We start from the raw sequence: 16097 nt of genomic DNA on the forward strand, positions 1-16097 counted from the left end.
TCTTTTAAAGACTTATTTATTTCAGTTCACAACAGCTTTATATACAAGACACTGAAATTGAAAACAACCTCAGCAACAGGCAACAGGCAAAGACTCATTTCCCAAAACCAGCATGGCAGTTTTCAACTGTTAACTCCAGTGCCAAGGGATTCAATATCCTCTCTTGGCTTCCATGGGCAACAGGCATGCATGCGTTCTTCATACCTATATGTAGGCAAGCATATATACACATGAAATAAACTAAATTATAAAACTTGCCGTGTAGCTATACAATGCTACACTATTTAATATTAAGAATGAACAATTATCATGGGAAACAAAAGAGATAAATTTAAACATATATTCAAGATGAATGAAGGCCAGATGTCTCTAAACTCTGGTTCTATCCTAATACATTCCAGCATATATAAATTTGTCTATAATATCAGATTGTTGTATTTTTCTGCAGACAGGGTTGGGCAGTGGTTGGGTATGAGAACCTAAGTAACATAAAGAAACTTTATGGATTGGTAAATAATAATGAAACTTATACCTACCTGAGTATAAGAAGATGTCTATTGTCATTATGGGGAAAAGTGGAAAAATACAAATTACGTTTTATATTTGGTGACTTGGACTTCAGAGATTGCCCCATGGTTAACAGGACTTGCTGTTCTTACAGAAGACCTGGGCTGGGTTCTCAGCACTCACTTGCTGGCCCACAATGGACTGCATATCTGTTTCTAGGGGAAACAACACCCCTTTCTGTCCAAAGCAGCACACCCTGATCCTGAAACCAGAGCAAAAGAAACATACACTGACCCTGAGACTAGAATCAATTCACTGGCCCTGAAACCAGAGCCCAACGTTTTAAAAAGGCCAGTGAAATAAACACACTTTGCCCCTGAAACCAAAGCCACAGAAACACACTCTTCCACTTACCAATTCAGCGAAACAAACTAACCAATCTCTCAACATAAAAGGAACCAATCCCAGAGCAGGAAAACAAGCTAATCACTGAACATGAAACCACAGTGTACCTGTTCAGTTGGGAGCTGCCTTTCACACTCTTGCAGGGTCAGCCACCTCCTGGACTCTTCCCTCCCAGTGAATCTCTTGAATGAGGCTTGGGTAAGACCTTCTTTGCCTAAGAAGAACAGAGAAGCAATGACTTCAACTGGGGTCAACTGGAGGAGAGGGGAGCAGAACTGGAAAAGTTTCTCTTAGCAGAGCAGAGTTGTTACTCTTCTGAGGATCTAAGCAGAGCTGTAACAACCTGGCTAGGGTAACCCTCCCCTACCAGAGCAGAGCTGTTAATTTGGGGCAAACTTTCCCTGAAGCAGGGCTGTGAGCTCCTAAGCTTAAGGTGAATTTGCGGTATTCATTGATGCCATCTTAAATGGATTCCTCTAGCCAATACTGGGACAAATGGAGCATGGAAATAGAGAACGGCAATAGATGAAAACAGTTTAGGAAAATGGGTGTTGAGCCATACTGATATAAGTCAGCACATGAGTAAAGAAATATGGAGATAAGTAAGCAGTGTACTACACACCAGGTCATCATTGAAGAGGACCAGGAGAATTATAACACATAACCTATCACAGCAGTAAGTGATTAACTAACTTTCACAATATATATCCAGGGACATATTTGCACAAGCATGAGTATATACACAATACACACTAACAATATTCAATGTAAACACACAGCTCTCACCTCGAAGGAAGAAGTGAGTTCATTCTGGAATCAAATATCTGTGAATAAACATGATTGAGACAGGTTTATGTTAGTACAAATTGCATGTTACAATGTGGAAACAGTTTCATGAAGTTTTTATAATAACAGAATGAAGAAACTATAGACTCTCCTTCAGTGCATTGGAGATAATATTAAGTAGACTATTATGGTAAAGCAGAGAAACCTCAGCTACTAGCTGCTATGTGATGACACACAGTACTTTGACTCGCAGAAGCTTAGAGCTTTGTTAAGGAGACATATTCTGATATTTTAAATGTCAGGTCCAACGTCATCTGTTAGTGACAAGGTGTTAGGTAAGTCCAACACAGGGGGCCCAAGGAGTGGCTACTCATGGGCTCAAGAGAACACAAAGGAAACTGTAATTAGGCATTGGGACTGCGACTTCCACCATCTCCATATCACTGCAGGTCTAAGAGTCAATCAACCAGGCTTTGCAGACCAGCCTCTGCCAAGGAATTCCTGTACACACACACACAGACACCTCTCATTCTCACTCTCCTAGCTTCCTGTTATTTACTGAGAGCTCAAGGGGTACAATCACGTTACAACAGACTCATCTCTGACCACACACAGGATGGTGAGAGCTACTAAATTATGTGGTCTGAATGAGATTCCTGTGACGATGGCCATGGATTTGTCTCTGGGACATTTCTCTCATTTGTTTCAGACTGTCAATAATAACCTGTAAATGCCGATAAGAATTTAACGACAAACTGCATTACACATCAAATAACGTTTTCATCATGGGATAATCCATGCTTTCAACAAAAAATATCCTTTGTAAGTTTCATTGACACTTGTTTCCTGACAGTTTACAGAAGATTTAATAATTTGTTCACAGAAAAAACAATATGTATAAATTTGTTTAAAAACTAATACCAGTTATAGATGAATCAAAAAGTACAAATATTTGTGCATTATCCTGACAGATAGATCCATAGTGCTGATAGGCCGAGAGATTTCCAAACATTGCTGAATTGGAGACAACCTGTCTTAATGAAGGACAACTATGTTCGCAGCTCAAACAATTCATTATTTGTAAGATGTCTGTTGATTCAAAACTGAGCTACAGATTGGATGCACTAACAACAAAATAGCACTTATTCTTTTTAAAAATTGAGTGGATAACTCTAAACATTGTAGACTAAATATATAGCTTGTGTAAACCTTAGAAACAGACAAATGTTAGAGAACAGCATTGCCTGATAGGAGACCTCTGTTTGAACCTACAGTAATTGGACCAGCATGCTATTGAATCAAAGTTGGCAAGAAAAAGTCCAAAACCAACATTCCACGCTCACATCCACACATTTACAGACCACTGCCTATATCGAGTCAACATTTTTCCTGTACCTGATGCTGGCATCAAGCTTGTGTGTAGTGCGTGTAGTGTGTGCTGAGAAGAACTGACCATACTCCTGCTGCAGCCTCCCAGGCACTGGGATTACTGGCATATGTACCATGATTGGATAATTGGAGAACTGATGTTTCACAAATAAACAAGGCAATTTGATGCATAAAGATGGCCTTTCAGGAAGCAATACTGAGGCAAGTGTATATCCATACCCACAAATATAAACTAGGACCTACATCGTATCATATGTGAAGACCATTCAAAATAAATTACAGATGTAAAAATATAAAAATCAGCCTATAAATGTCAAACAGAACACAAGAAGAAAATCCCTGTCACTGAGTGCCAGGCAAAGATTTCGCAGACAAGACACCGAATAAAAACCGTAATTGAAGAACTAGAGAAGGTGGGATCTTACAATTTAAAATCTCCCGCTCTTCCAAAGACATGGATGAGAATTGAGATGATAAGTCTGAGGCTAGGAGAAAAGTTAGAAATACATATATCTGATAAAACATTTCTAACATTTCTATGAAACATACGGAAAACCTCAAATGTCAGCGAGCAATCTCACGCACAGAGTGGGAAGTCGGGATCACAGAGTGCTCATTTGGCCTCATCTCCCTCCTGCTCACTCTCCGACAACTCCCCTCCTGGACAATGGCTCCAGCACAGCCCTGTACATAACAGCACAGGAGGAGGCAGAATGGTCCCAAGTCTCTCTCCTTCCGGAGAAACACAGGCTGCAAACCCCAAGGTAGGAGTGGTCCTACTTGGGTCTGGAATCCCTGCATCTGCCTCCCAACCCTCAGAAAGATTCTGGTGCTCACCTCCGGGAATCCATAAGCTCAACTCAGTCCAAACACCAGGAACTGAATGCTCCTTTCCAGGACATCGTCCGGTCGCCATTTGAAAAGAGTCGCCATAATGACCCCGGTTTCTATGACAACCGCAATGCTGCCTCCCCCTTAGTAACCAGGAATGGCTCCGCCCAGCCCTCCCTTACTTCCTCTCAAAGGAAGAACTCTTCACCCTTGTTTTCACCCAAGAAAGCATACCCATTAGAGAAACTGTCCCCACTACGAATGCAGAGCTTTTCTTTTTTTTTCCGCTCTGTGAACAAAGCATATCCCTAAAAGCCCGACCACATTGTACTCACCAGACCATGGTGGTATCTATGGAAATGTCGTCACAAAGATGAACATTGCTGTCACGGTGACAAATGAGCAATTTTATCCAATAATTAGCTATGCATATATAACCTCATCACGGGACTTTAAATTTTGGGACACCTTGTACAGAAACATCCTGAAAAAAGAAAATCAAAGGTTAAAAGTATTGTTTTGGAGATGCCGGGGCTCAAACTCGGGGCCTCATATATGCGAAACATGTGCTCTACCTCTGAGCTACATCCCCACACCTGGTAACAGCTTCATCAAAGCCCTTGTGAAGTCAGAGGAACCGCGCCAACGTTCAGAGTCTCTGCAAAGGGTCTGCATCAGGTCCTTTGAGCATACTGGATTCCAGGTTGAGTTTAGTGCTTTGATAGGATTCTTGGGACATTTGTTGCATGAGAAAACAATCTATTTTCAATCAAAGGAAAAATAATAACAATAAAAATAATAACAACAACAATTATAAGAACAAACCTTATATTCTTTGAAGCATGGTAAGCTAACAATGAATGATACTTTGAATTACTCAGTCCCATCAATTTTACTTCAACTTTACCTGCAGGTGGTTCAACATGCCAGTATCATAGGGAATTAATAATAATATGTTGCTGATATGCGGTCATATTTGAGAGTATGGGTAGCTTCCTGAAACCCTCTCTAGCATACCTCCTTTCTCTTTTAAAAGACGCCTTAGTTTCCGGGCTTGAAAGGCTGTTTTTATAATCTTGGTCAGGCCGCTCATTTTTTTTCTTAACGTTGCCAATACTGTCCATCACTCCATTTACGGCAATAACTAAATGTGCGGTAGCTATTGGTTCACAAAACCCTAAGGTGCTGTCACTTTCTGCATGTTTATGTATCTCACCGCATGCTTTGTAAGTTTCAAAAATGAGAGGTTTTCTGAAATATGTCCTCTTTTCATACATCACCTAGTATATGTCTCAATATACAAAATCATTAAATAAATATTTCATGTATGTTCAGATGAGTTAGAAAAGTGAGTATTTTTAAAAAGAAAACAATCTATTTTTTTCATTTACATACCATCCAAGTTTCTATTCCCTCTCCTCAGCCCATTCCCTCTTCTTACCCGTCCCCCCAACCTTCATCTACTCCTCAGAGAAGGCAAGGCACATTGCCCAGAGGAATTAATACCTGGGGCTTTAATTTAATTCATTGGTCCATGTGTCTGCTTTTATGCCAATACCAAACTGTTTTTATCACTACAGCGCTATGGTGAAGTTTTAATTCAGGGATGGTGATGCCTCTGGAAGTTCCTTTATTGTACAGGATTGTTTTAACTATTGTAATTTTTTTTTCACATGAAGTTGAATATTGTTCTATTAGTCTGTGAGAAATTGTGTTTGGATTTTGATGGGCATTTCTTTGAATCTCTAGAATGTTTTTGGTAAGATTGCCATTTATATTATGTTGGTCCTACCTATGCAAGAGCATCCATGAGCGTGGGAGATCTTTCCATTTTCTGATATCTTCTTCAGTTTCTTTCTTTAGAGACTTAAAGTTCTTGTCATATAGGTGTTTCAGTTGTTTAGTTATAGCTACCCCAAGATAATTTATATTTGTGGCTCTTGCAAAAAGGGATGTTTCTCTGAGTTCTTTCTCTTTATTTTATCATTTCTATATAGGAGGGCTACTGATTGTTTTGTGTTGATCTTGTATCCTGCCACATTACTGAAGGTGTTTATCTGCTGTAGGAGTTCTCTGGTAGAGTTTTTGTGGTCACTTATATGTACTATCATATCATCTGCAAATAATGAAAGTTTGACTTTTCTTCCTTTCCAATTTGTATCCCTTGATCTCCTTTTGTTGTCTTATTGCTCTAGCTAGGTCAACTAATACTATATTGAAAAGATACGGAGGGAGTGGACATCCTTGTATTCTTCCTAATTTTAGTGGAATCACTTTGAGTTTCTCTCCGTGTAATTTGATGCTGGCTGTTGGCTTGCTGTAAATTGTTTTTATTGTGTTTAGATAGGTTCCTTGTATCCTGATCTCTTCAATACTTGTACTCCAGATGGGACTCAAACTACCTCATATTCCACATATAGCACTTGGGGCATATACCCCAAGGACACTTCAACCTCCCAGAAGGTCACTAGCTATTCAATGTTCATTTCCACTCTATTCCCAATAGCCCAAAATTAGAAACAACCTAGATGTCTCACAATATAATAATGGATAAAGAAAATGCTGTACACTTCTATAATAGAGTATTATTCTTATTTCAGAAAAAAAAGACATCATGATATTTGCAGGTTAAATGATGGAACGAGAAAAAAATTTCTGAGTGAGGTAACCCAGACTCAGAAAGACAAACATAGTATGCACTCACTTCTAAGTGTATATTAGATGTAAAGCAAAGGGTAACCAGGCTGCCATCCAGAGCTCCAGAGAAGCTAGGTAACAAGGAAGCCCCAAGGAGGGATGCATGGATCGCCCTGGGAAGGGGAATTAGATGAAATCCCCTGGGTAAACTGGGGGTGAGGCCGTGGTGAAGGAGAGGCAATGGGGAAGGAGAACATGAGGGAACAGGATGGTCATAGAGAATGAAGTGGGAAAGCAATGTAAGAGGGAACTTGATAGAGAGAGTCACTATGGTTTTAGGGAGAAACCTGGTGCTAGGGAAATTCCCAAGAATCCACAAGGATGATCCCAGCTAAGATTCCTAGCAGTAGTGGAAAGGGTTCCTGAACCGGCCTTCCCCTATTATCAGATTGGTGACTACCCCAACTATCATTATAGAGGCTTCTCCAGTAATTGATGGACTCAGATGGGCCTTCTGTATGTGGAGAGATAGTTGTGAAGTTTGGACTATCTGAGGGGGCCCCCAGCAGTGGGATCAGGATCTATCCTTGGTGCTCAGCCTTGTTTGTTGGTGCCCATTCTCTGTGTTGAGATGTGATGCTATCCTTAATGCAGGAAAGAGGGACTTGGTACTGCCCCAAATTAATGTGTCCTTACCCCTCGGGAGAAGTAGAGAAGGTGTGGGCTGCTGTGGGGAGGCATGGGGAGTGTGAGCAGAGGTGGGAGGGAGAACTGTGGTTGGAATGTAAAATGAAATTTAAAAAACAAATTGATCAATTTAAAAAACAATAGAACCCACCCCCCAAATCCTCTTAGCCAAGACTGGTGGTTCATGCTTACAATCTCAGCACTTAGCACGTGGAGAAAATAGAATGCAAGATACAATAATAAACATTATTCTTTATTTTTGTTTTATTATATTTTATTTTGTTGTGGTTTGTTGTTATATCTTAGAAGCCTGTTTTTTTAAAATGAGAGACAGAAAGGAAGTGGACCTGGATGAAAGAGACTGGGTGGAGCTGGGAGGAGTAGAGAAAGGGAGTCAGGAGAAATTGTATTCAGATTATAGTGAAATTGAAAAGAATCTGTTTTCAATAAGGGGGGTGGAGAAAAGTTTTAAAAAGAGAAGATCATTGTAGGACTTCAAATTAGAGGAAACTTATTTAAGTTTCTGTGCCAAATGATAAAGTGCATATAAATATATATCTATATCTCATGCAACATGTGGAATATATCATACCTGAAAATACGGTTGCTATTTATCTGACAGTGCTGGTGAACATGGTGCATCTCACTGTGCACTTCTAATTTCTAGGTTTCATGCTGTATGTGAAGAGACAAAGAGAAGACAGATATATGTAGCTGAGTCCCAAACTTTGCCTCATCGGTACCCTCCTCAGCCCATGCAAGCATGCACAGAGGCAGAACCTTTCCCTGCCCCTCTAACAACAGCCAAGGCAATGAACAGAGGCTGCTTTGTAATAAGGCATTTACTTTTGATGCTTTCCTCCCTTTAGCAGGGCAGGGTTCTGGGAAGATAGCAAAGGAGGGAAAGAGTAGTAGGGGGAAGGGAGGGAGAAAGAGAGAGAAGGGGGTGTGGAGAGGGAGACAGTGGGAAGAGTCAGGCTTCCAGCTAGAGTCAATTTACCACACCAAACAGCCTGGGAACCCTTTGGGACTAAGAGGTTATCTGGGTTGTTGTTGCATATTTTGAGTGTATTCACTCTTGATTTTAGCTCCATTGTAGCCAGGCCTACATTTTCCTCTAGCTTCATGCGCAGAGATTTCCAGGGCCAGTCCTTTTCCATTAGCTGAACTCAGTTTGCCCATCTGTATACTGGGACTCTGCCTTCTAATCTTGGCTCTCAGTGCCCTTTTCAGCAGGCTATGGTTTTGTTTATGAGTAGGTTATTCTTCTACCCGGATCTGTCTGCTCACGCTAGATATGGGCCATGTTGTATCTGCTCCTGTACTCAGCCTCATGGTTCTTTTGTGAGGCCCTCCATTTGCGCTCCATAGACTGGGGAGGGGAGTCCCTGCTAAGTCTTTATTCTTACTAAGTGCCTGTTGTATGCTAGGTGCTGTCTTACATGTTACCAACTCCTCTTGGCCGCACTTGTTATAGATCTGCTTGGATTAAATGCCCCTTCTCCACCGAGTTTTCTGTGGCAGGAGTGGCACCTTTCTCTTGGTGTTCTTTCTCCTCTACCTAACCTCAACAGAGCAATGTGCTGCTAATCCCCTTCTCAATTGTCTGTAACTAGGTCTCTGACGTCAACATTCAAGTCTGCATCATTTCCAGAACATGGGAGACATACCTCCTCTTGGTACCATGCAGACTTAGGCCTGTAGTGAGGCTTTCCCTTCCAAACCTTTCCTGCCCTTTCTGGAGACTAGGACAATACTCCGTGCTTTCCACTGCCCTCCACTCTGCCTCAGCCAATGGATCCTGAATAAATAGCTGCGGTGGATTTAGGAGGTTGCCGGGGCAGTGGGCCTCTGCCTGTGTTTAACAGTACCTGAACACACTTTAAAAAAAAAATGGAGAGCTCCCCATCAGATTCAGACTCCTTCCCTTCTATTGGGAAATCCTTCCTTGAAAGGAGCTGAAGTCTATCTCTGAGACCGGGAGCCATATGTAGTCAGCTAAAGAAAGCTCCTGGACACCAGGCAAGGCACCCACCCCCTCAGCTATAGAAATTGTATCCAGAGTCAGACGATCAGCTCCAAGCGATATAGAAATTGAATAGAGGGTTGGAAACTCTGATTTGACTCAAGAGTCCTGGTCATTGCCTATGGACCTTCCCGACCTTAGACTCAGGAATGTGGTGGCTGAGGCCATGACTCAAGTCTTCCCGATGCTGACCACCTATCTGCAGACTGTTCATGGCTAGTTTCTGGAACAGAAGTATCTGACCCTGAAACTTTGGTGTTTAGCTCCACTACCACTATGCCTTCATTCCACGTCCCCTCATTCCTCCCTGTTCTGATTGGTGTGAAAGGAAAGGCAGATGACATTAATGCCCACTATGTGACAGATACTTTCTTACATGCTAGCTACTATGTCTCATAATGCTGTGCAAGCATGTAGCATTGTTATTCACATATGATGAACACAGTAACTGAGACCTGAAGCAGTGGAGGTATAATTTTAGTTTTGCATTGCTCTAGTTATAGTAGCAAGTTTAAAAGGGCAGGTTTTAAAGCCAGATTTCATGAATTTGAATCTCAGCCCTTCCACTTCACAGCAGTGTGACTGTGAGCAAGTTACTCAACCTCTCTGAATCTCCGTGTTCTTACTTCTAAAATGGTAGTAATTATGCTAACAATTTAAGAAACATTGTGATGACTGACTATATATAACACCAAAGGCCCAAGTTGTTAACATTGAATATCATATCAAGGATTTCTTATAACTATTATTCTGTTAATTTTTCTTGCTAGAATTTATTGAACCCCCCATTAAAGACTGGGTATGCTAGGCATTCTGCATTTAAGATGGTCCCTGACCTTAAACCAAGTGTGGTGGCTCATGTTTGTAATATCAGCCTATGGGAGGATGAGGCAGAAAGATTGCCACTGTCTCAGCGGAATCAGGTGTAGAGTGATAGATCAGAGCACCCAGCCTCCTTTTCCGGTCTCTGTGCATGAAGGGTGCACCACATGTATGCACACATGTATGCATAGAACACACACACGTGTATGCACAGAACACATACACTCATGTATGCACAGAACATACAAATACACGTGTTTGCACAGAACACACTTATACATGTGTATTCACAGAACACAAAATACACACACATGTATGCACAGAACACACAATACACACGTGTATTCACAGAACACACACATACACGTGTATGCTCAGAACACACACATACACACACATGTATGCACAGAACACACACATATCCACGGTTTAATTTATTCAGTTGTATTATTTCTTAATATATAAGGAACAGTATTGGGTAGATTTTATTGATTTTTTTGGAGCATAGATTAGTGTTACAGTTTTACTCTAACCCGAATATTTCAGGCTTTGCAAACCTTGTTATCATAGCGACTTAAGAAACACAGGGTTTGGGGTGAAGAATTTGCTTAGTGGTTAAAAGCTCATCTTCTCTTGTAGAGGACACAAATTTGATTCTCAACGACCAAAACCCATAGCTTCCAACCACTTGTAACTCTAGCTGCAAGGATCTGATGCCAATTTCTGGACTTTAGTAGGAGTTACACTCATACACCACACACACACACACACACACACACACACACAGAGAGAGAGAGAGAGAGAGAGAGAGAGAGAGAGAGAGAGAGAGAGAGAGAGAGAGAGAATTACACATAGAACAAAACCTTAAAAAATAAAATAACATGTTTTAATATTGAGTTGAGGAGAGGGTTCCTTGGCTAAAGGGCTTGTTGCCTAAGAATGAGGACCTAGATTTTATTACCCAGCACCCAATTAAAAGTCAGATCTGGTATATGTCGATAACCACAGTGTTGCAGGGGACAGAGGCAGGTGAATCCCAATGTATCACTTGTCAGAGAATATAATCAACAGTTCTCATCAACAATAGAAATTAGTATCAGCAGACCAAAGCAGTATAAATAAAATGAGGCAATTTTGTGGTAACATTCTTGAGTTATGGCATGAGGACACACAGAGTGAGGGCAGAGGATTGTAATTTTGAGACTAGTCTGAACTTCATGATACTGTCTTAAAAACGAAAACAATCAAACAAAACCCAGCCAGGTATGGTGGTTTATATTAATCCCAGGACTTAGGAAATAGGTAAGTGGATTTGTGGAAATTAGAGGCCAGCTTCTATGTGATGAGTTTCAGTACTGACAAAGTGACATAGTGAAATACTGGCTCAATTTTTTTTTTTTTAACTGGAGTGGTGGTGGCGGCACACGCATTTAATCCCAGCACTTGGGAGGCAGAGGTAGTCGGATCTCTGTGAGTTCGAGGCCAGCCTGGACCACAGAGCAGGTTTCAGGACAGGCTCCAAAGCTACACAGAGAAACCCTAAGGAAAAAAAAAAAAACTTTAAAAAGGCAAAATATTAGTGTCCAGGTAAATTCTCGGTTTCCCTCTCCCTCTTTATGTCTGTACACGAGGGTGTATATGTGTGTGTGTTCTGGGCATACACGTGTCTGTATGTGTGTGTTCTGTGCATACACATGTGTATGTGTGTTCTGTGAATACACGTGTGTGTATTGTGTGTTCTGTGCATACACGTGTGTATGTGTGCTCTGTGAATACACGTGTGTGTGTTGTGTGTTCTGTGAATAAACGTGTTTGTATGTGTGTTCTGGGCATACACGTGTCTGTATGTGTGTGCTCTGTGCATACACGTGTTTGTATGTGTGTTCTGGGCATACACGTGTCTGTATGTGTGTGTTCTGTGCATACACGTGTGTGTATGTGTATTCTGTGAATACACGTGTTTGTATGTGTGCTCTGTGAATACACGTGTGTGTGTTGTGTGTTCTGTGAATACACGTGTTTGTATGTGTGTTCTGTGAATACACGTGTGTGTGTTGTGTGCATACATGTGGTGTACCCTTCATGCACAGAGACCGGAAGAGGAGGCTGGGTGCTCTGATCTATCACTCTACACCTGATTCCGCTGAGACAGCATCTTTCACTGAACCTGGAGCTAGGCTGGCCATCTGCAGGCCCCAGAGATTTTGGGGTCTCCACTCTCTTCAGATTCAACAGTCCAGGGGTTACAGGAACCTGCATGGCCACAATCAACTTCTTACAAGGATTCCAGTATCTTTTGTGTCTGAATGGCAAGGACACTTAACCAACGAGTACTCTCTCCAGCTCCCAATTAAGAAATTTCTTTTGTTATTTTTTTGTGTTTTATTTTTAATTTAAATTTCCATTCTAAAATTACACTTCTTCCGCACCTCCCATTCCCCTCCCGCCTCCCCCACACCTTCCTCCCTCCCCTCCCTCCTTAAGAGAGGGCAGGGTACCCTGACCTGTGGGAAGTCCAAGGCCCTCCCCTTTCCATCCAGGCCTAGGAAGGTGTGCATCCAATTAGCCGAGAGTACCAAAAAGCTATCACATGCAGTAGAAATAGGTCCCAGTGCTTTTTCTCAGTCAGCCCCCATTGTCAGCCACATTCAGAGAGTCTGATTTGATCACAGGCTCATTCAGGTCTGGTCCATCTGGCTTTGGTGAGCTCCCATTAGATCAGGCACACTGTCTCAGTGGCTGGACCAACCCCTCACAATCCTGGCTTCCTTGCTCATCTTTTCCCTCCTTCTGTTCTTCAACTAGACCTTGGGAGCTCAGTCCGTTGCTCTGATGAGGGTCTCTGTCTCCATCTCCATCCTTCGTCTAATGAAGATTCTATGGTGATACTCGAGATAATCGTTAGTGTGATAGTGGGGCAAGGCCAGTTCAGGCACTCTCTCCTCTGCTGCCCAAGGACCTAGCTGGGGACATCTCGTGGACACCTTGGATCATCTCTAGAGGCAAGTCTCTTGCCAACCCTAAAATGGGCCCCTTAATGTAGATATCTTCTTCCCTGCTCCTATATCAGCCCTTCCTCCATCTTCACCTCCCCACTCCCCCAAACTCTCCCCAGTTTTACCTTCTTTCTTCTCTCTCCCCTTCTCCCCTTCCCCCATCCATCCCCCACCCTTACATTTACCCCCATGTTCCTAACATGGCAATCTTGTTTGCATTCAATTTCCAGGAGAATCTCTCTATATATATTTCTTTGGGTTCACCTTGTTATTTGGCTTCTCTGGACTTGTGAACTCTAGACTCAATGTCTTTGGTTTATGGCTAGAGTCCACTACTGAGTGACTACATAGCATATTCATCTTTTTGAATCTGGGTTATCTCACTCAGGATAGTGTTTTCTATTTCCATCCATTTGCATGCAAAATTCAAGATGTCTTTGTTTTTTACCGCTGAGTAGCACTCTAATGTGTATATATTCCATACTTTCTTCATCCATTCTTCCATTGAGGGGCATCTAGGTTGTTTCCAGGTTCTGGCTATTACAAATAATGCTGCTATGAATATAGTTGAACAAATACTTTTGTAGTATGATTGGGCATCTCTTGGGTATATTCCTAAGAGTGGTATTGCTGGATCCTGAGGTAGGGTGATTCCCAATATCCCGAGAAACTGCCACACTGATTTCCAAAGTGGTTACATAAGTTTGCATTCCCTCCAGAAATGGATCAGTGTTTGCCTTACTTCACATCCTCACCAGCATGGGCTATCTTTGGTGTTTTTGATATTAGTCATTCTGACAGGTGTAACATGGTATCTCAAAGTTGTTTTGATTTGAATTTCCCTGATTGCTAAGGAAGTTGAACATGACCTTAAGTGTCTTTTGGCCATTTGAACTTCTTCTGTTGAGAATTCTCTGCTCAGTTCAGTACCCCATTTTTAATTGGATTAATTAGAATTTTAATGTCTAGTTTATTGAGTCCTTTATATATTTTGGAGATTAGACCGGCCAGTCGAGCGGGCACACACATACCCCTATGAATGGATCTCTTCCATACAGGAGCAGGGCATCATTATATTCAAAATATTATACAACTGTCAGAGTTATCAAAGTCCAGAACATTTCCCACATCTTAAAGAGAAAATGAAGAACAAACATAACTCCTTATCTTTCAGCAGTCACTCCTGTATTTCGATTTCTAGATGCTATAGTAACCACTAATCTGCTTCAGTGGGTCTGTCTTCTTATTCGAGACAGTCTCATGTATCCCAGGCTGTTCTTGAACTCACTATGTAGACTACAATGACCATGTTAAGCTCCTGTCCCTCCTGTCTCTGCTTACCAAGCACTGCAATTCTATACATACATTTCAAAGGTGAGGTCTATCTGACTATTTATTCATTTTTTTTTTGAGACACTGTCTCACTTTGTAGTCCTGTTGGGCCTAGAACTCCCTATATAGACACGACTGACTTTGAACTCAGATCCACTTGTTTTTGCCTCCCAAGTGCTAGGCTTAAAAGCATGCAGCACTACACCCAACCTACATTTTCTTGATTGATGATTGATGTATGTGAAGGTCTGTCCTCACTGTGGATGGGGACAATTACCCCAGCTTTGAGATCTGCGATGTTCACCTGGCAAAGGAGGCCTTAGGATACCCATGACTGAAAGGATTTGAGACATGGAAGCTGGGGCTGGGGTGGGGTAGAGGGCTCTGTAGTCTACCCTGGTCAGTAGATTGTGTCCTAGCCCTGTTAAGATAAAGCCAGCTGAAGAGCTCTGCCTTCTTATCTTTGGAACTAGGACTCAGCTGTATTTGGTATTCCTCATTCTACTAAAGCTTTTGAGTCTTGATCATAAATAGTGACTTTTCTTTTTTCTTTTATACACTCTCCAAGGTTACAAGAAGGTACTTTGAGACATGTAATTGGCAATGACTAGGTTAAACCCTTCCCTGTCTTATTGCAGTGTTCTAATACACTGACTTTGGACATTCAATAGAAATTAGTACAGTGTTGTGTGCCTCTCTTTTAGCGTGTGATGCTCACCATCATTCCCAAATCCCCTAAAAGTAGCTGACTGGAAAGTGAAGATGCTCATCGTCTCATTTTACCTTTGCTGGGATTTTAAAAGTCAGGCTTTTATTTTCCCCTGGGTTTCTAGAGTATCTTAGTTTCTGGAGCATCTTCATCTGCTGTCATTTGCTGCCACCAGAAAAGGACTAAATCTTTGCAATCAGAGTACCCTACGAAAACAGGACTTTCTAAGACCGGCTGTTTCCTTGTTGAAAACCAACATACAATGTATTCATTGATATTTTGAATTTGTATGAAGTTTTAATTGTTATTCCTAATCTGATCATAGTTCTAGCAGGTAACATTTTTTGTTGTTCTTCTTTCACTCAAAATGGCTGACAAAACTTGACATATCGGAAATTGAAAAGTTTGAGAGATCAAAACTGAAAAAAATTACTACCGCAGAACAAAATATGTTTCCATCGAAGGAAAGTAAGTCACGGAGGTTTCTAGTTGAGAGGAACAGTGGTGAAAGTTAGCATAGTCAGTTAATAAACCTAAGTAGTAGTAAGAGAATTATGATAATTAATGCAGCAGTTAAAATATCAAATAGTTGTCTTTTATTTAGATAATGTACATGGTTTGTATGCTAGGTTATAGTAATAATAGTATCTAGATTCATTTCTTCTCACAAAATTACTAAAATTACATTAAAGCTAATTCTAGAATATTGGATGTGGCACTATATCAATCTCGATTTTGCCAAGGTTTTATGTTAATGTGAGTATTACACATTTTTCAGGATGCAATAGTTTGAATCTATGCTTTCACACATAAAAACTGTGCAACCTGTAGTTTAAGTCTTCTAGAAATAGCTATAAAATAAGGTGGAAGACTAAGTTTAGAGTTTGTGTGTATCCCGGCTTCCCAGCTTCAAAGAATCAGTTTGCTCTTCAGAATAACAACCTCCTGGAAAAACATAAACTGAACTTTT

At 41.2% G+C, this 16097-nt stretch overlaps 1 long non-coding RNA gene and 1 other non-coding gene across 2 annotated transcripts; both read right to left on the bottom strand.

Moving 5' to 3' along the window:
* Positions 1-709: 709 nt before the first annotated feature.
* LOC121436979 lies at positions 710-3982 on the bottom strand. The gene is made up of 4 exons (XR_005972896.1): positions 3925-3982; positions 1699-1736; positions 1020-1126; positions 710-769 (listed from the first exon to the last, which is right to left on the bottom strand). It is a non-coding gene; the product is annotated as an uncharacterized LOC121436979 (long non-coding RNA).
* Positions 3983-4438: 456 nt separating this feature from the next.
* Trnaa-cgc lies at positions 4439-4510 on the bottom strand. The gene has a single exon. It is a non-coding gene; the product is annotated as a tRNA-Ala (tRNA).
* Between the last annotated feature and the right edge of the window lie 11587 nt (positions 4511-16097).

This window comes from Microtus oregoni, unplaced genomic scaffold (genome assembly GCF_018167655.1).
Source record: "Microtus oregoni isolate MIOR12 unplaced genomic scaffold, Mior012 000050F_014, whole genome shotgun sequence".
In the NCBI taxonomy this organism is placed as follows: Eukaryota; Metazoa; Chordata; class Mammalia; order Rodentia; family Cricetidae; genus Microtus; species Microtus oregoni.